This window comes from Trachymyrmex septentrionalis, unplaced genomic scaffold (assembly GCF_001594115.1).
Source record: "Trachymyrmex septentrionalis isolate Tsep2-gDNA-1 unplaced genomic scaffold, Tsep1.0 scaffold30, whole genome shotgun sequence".
NCBI lineage: Eukaryota > Metazoa > Arthropoda > Insecta > Hymenoptera > Formicidae > Trachymyrmex > Trachymyrmex septentrionalis.
Genome location: NW_017305463.1, coordinates 647,418 through 651,008, shown reverse-complemented (window position 1 = coordinate 651,008; position 3,591 = coordinate 647,418). Strand labels below are relative to the sequence as shown.

The 3,591-nt window shown below is 26.3% G+C and overlaps 1 long non-coding RNA gene across 1 annotated transcript; it reads right to left on the bottom strand.

Annotated features, from left to right (window-relative positions):
- Positions 1-1,779: 1,779 nt before the first annotated feature.
- Positions 1,780-2,432, bottom strand: LOC108749584. The gene is made up of 3 exons (XR_001939377.1): positions 2,400-2,432; positions 2,099-2,272; positions 1,780-1,893 (listed from the first exon to the last, which is right to left on the bottom strand). It is a non-coding gene; the product is annotated as an uncharacterized LOC108749584 (long non-coding RNA).
- Between the last annotated feature and the right edge of the window lie 1,159 nt (positions 2,433-3,591).

Below are 3,591 nucleotides of genomic sequence, written 5' to 3'. Positions count from 1 at the left end.
AACCCTTTTTTTGCGGTCACTCTTTATTATTTGTAAATGTAATGGTTTATTAAATTCAGATTGTTATTTTAATATGTTATAATGTTATTACTGCTACACTGATACAGATGAAGATCTCTCTGAATTTGAATATTTTAACATTAACTTTTCGTGCAAAAATGTGAGTATTAACAGTTATTAATATTAATTTTATGAATAATAACGATGCAATATCTTCCTTTAATATAAGTGAAATGTTTAAGATTTTTAGTGGATCATCCTGTATATTACATGTGCAATAAAATATACATTTAAACGAAAATTATTGCAAATAAATCTCTTATGCAGTTATGTAGTTATATATTATATAAAACACATTAGTAATATATTACTTGTATTTTCTGCAGTTACATTTCAAAATATGATTTCCCAATATAAATCAAGCGTTAACAAATTTATCTATAAAGAAAAATGATTTTAAAAAATCATATCAAAAATAATTTTAAATTTAATTTATGTTAACATAATTTTTATGAATATAATTGATGAATAAAATTGATTTGTTAAGTTATTAATTTTTACTTCATTTTAACTTAATTTAAAAACATATTAATTTATCAAGTGTTGTTTACTAATTATTATTTTATACTAAAGTACTATGATTTACTTTAAAAATGGATAATTTTAAATAAATACATAAATTTTGTTTATTATATGTGTTTACTATATGTGACTACATAATAATAATTATGTATAAGAATTTGTTAATGGTAATAATTTATTTTTGTTTCAGTGTATATTTTATTTAAAAAAATATTTTTCATTCTATAAAAGCTTTCCTTTTCATGAAAACTACTAATCTATTAAATTAAAAGGTAAAACATAAATGATATTGTTTTTTGTTATTTATATAAACTTATTTTTTTAAAAAAAGGTAAAAAAAGCGCTAAGCACGCGTGCTTTTCGTGAAAAATCATTTGGGTCGGTTTTATCAACGCCAATTGCTTAATTGGCCGTGGAACTGACTAATTGTATTTGCTGGTTAGTAGAACTGATTGACACCGATTCGGCTTAATCGAGTTGGTGAAATCAGCTCTTTGTATATAATATTAAGTATCAAACCCAATTAATAGTAATTTTAATAGTAGTTTTAATTTTTTTTCAAGGATATTCTTATTGAAGATCTTATTCCAACTCAAGTAATGGCAACTTTAATTCTCTATCAAAAATTATTACCCTTCGAAAAAAATTAATATATCAAATGAAAAATTAAAACTCAGATGCTATTGTACAATCTTAACTAATAAAGTTAAATTCTATTAAATTAAAATATAAAACACAAATAGTACTGCCATGTTATTTATTTAACTCTAATGATATGTATCAATCGTAAAAGATTTGATATCAACAAAATTTGCCAAATGAAATTCCTCAAAATTTTATGTATTATTCGTAAAAAATATTTGACCAGATCAACAATCGGCGCCAAGTTAAATTCCATGTAATTCAAATATCAAATTATATAAATAATGAAATTAACTTTAATGATATTCGAAAGGTAAATCTCATTTTTTTATACCATGCCAAATTAAATAAATAATGAATATTAATCTAACATATCTATGTATCATTTGTATAAAGGAATTGAATCAACTGTGGCGCCAAGTTAAATTCTACTATCAAAATAAAAAGTAAAATCCAAATGATAGTATGTTTATTATTATTTACTTAATCCAAATGATACTATCTTTAGTAAAATTTTTATAAAATGAAACCTAATTATACGTATATCTTGTTGAAGGATCTTCCTATTCCAATCTAAATGGTTTAAATTCTTCTTAAATGAAATTATTATATCACAATTCATTCAAAATCATTTTCTCTTCCAACTGAAATAGTGGTTATTTAATTCTCCTGTAAAATATTATATAAAACATTATCGCAAAATTTACCTTGATCAATTTAAGTGTCATTACAAAAAATTAAAGAGTTAATCCTATAAAACATAAAAATTTAATTTAAATAGGAAAATTTTTCATCCGGTGGAATGGGGATGGCAACATCAAAATATTGGCCTCCAATTACTACAACTAAGAAATCAGCACCGGATAGCACATACTATCTAAAATAATTTCTTGCAAAAAGGATGTTGGTCGCTTTGCAGTTACAAAAAGACCGGGCTTAAATGTTCAGTAATTGGCTCATACAGATCGTGCGAGAATGCACAAGAAATCGCACACGACGAAGACGACTTCGAGGAGCTTGACAATCCATATAATGATCCATCGTTCATCTTCAATTGATTAATGTTAAAAATGTTTCATGTAAACTGAGATAACTTAATATATTCAAGTATGAATATTTCGTATAAATTTAACACATTTAAATATTAAAATTATAAATGTTTCTTTGCAACTTACAATATAATGTACAATATCAATGCTCGTATGGAGAGATTTAATATTTATAATATTTTATAATGTTATATCAAGGGTTGCAACGAGACAACTTCGTAATTATATAATAGATGTTCTCTTTTTTGTTAAATCGATAAATCAATATTTCTTAAACTACTAATGCATCGTACGCTTAGGGTGACAAAATGTACGCACGCACGCACGCGCGCACGCATGCACGCAGCATTCCACAAGTCACGAAATAATATTATTTATTAATTATATTATTACTGTTTGTGCGATATTATATATATTCATTCATTTTTATATTTAGGGATATGATAATAAAACCATAAAATATCCAGTATTAAGACTTACTTAATATGATTCCTGTAAGTACTCCGTCAAAACAAGTTTTTTTACCGCGCTCTAGCTTCAAAACTGTTTATTGCTCAAAAAACTTTGTAAGTTATAATTTGTAAAAAATTTACTTAGCTGTATTTTTGAAAATAATTATTTTTGTGGTGGAATACGTCAAACGCGAGATATTTCGAAGAAACTCCAAAAAGTGCCATTTTTCCGCTGTTTTTTTCAATATGGTAGCGCTGGCGGCAAAAAAGGTGGCAAAACATTCACTGCAGTTCAGGACACTCCAAATTATGCTTATATCAAATATAAAAACTCCTGCATTCGTTGCGATCAAAAAATCTTTGGGTATTGGGCTAAGAAGTATTTCATTAGAGAATTACGATATATACATAAAATATTTATTATGCATAACATACTACGCTTTTTATAATAATACGATAGAAAAACATGTACTCTTCTCCGATTTTATAATTGATTACGATGAACCGCCTACGATAATTAATTATACCTTGAGAATCCAATACTATGTCAAATATCGTATGTTAACATCAAAGAGCTTTTTTGGTACGAGGGCAAGTCAATAAGCTTTTAAAAAATCTGTCAAAAGGCACTCGTAGTGTCATGTCACATAACTTTTTGACAAGTAGCATCTTACAGCTGATTACTGTCAAATTTTGAGCGGAATTCATCGCGTGGTTTCATTTCTGTAGTCGATTAAAGCGAACAATCTTTGTATTTTTTGCAAAATGGAAAAAAACGAGTTTCGTGCAGTGATCAAACATCTACATATGAAAGGTTTAACGCCGAAAGAAATCAAAGCCGAGTTGGATAATGTTCATAATACATC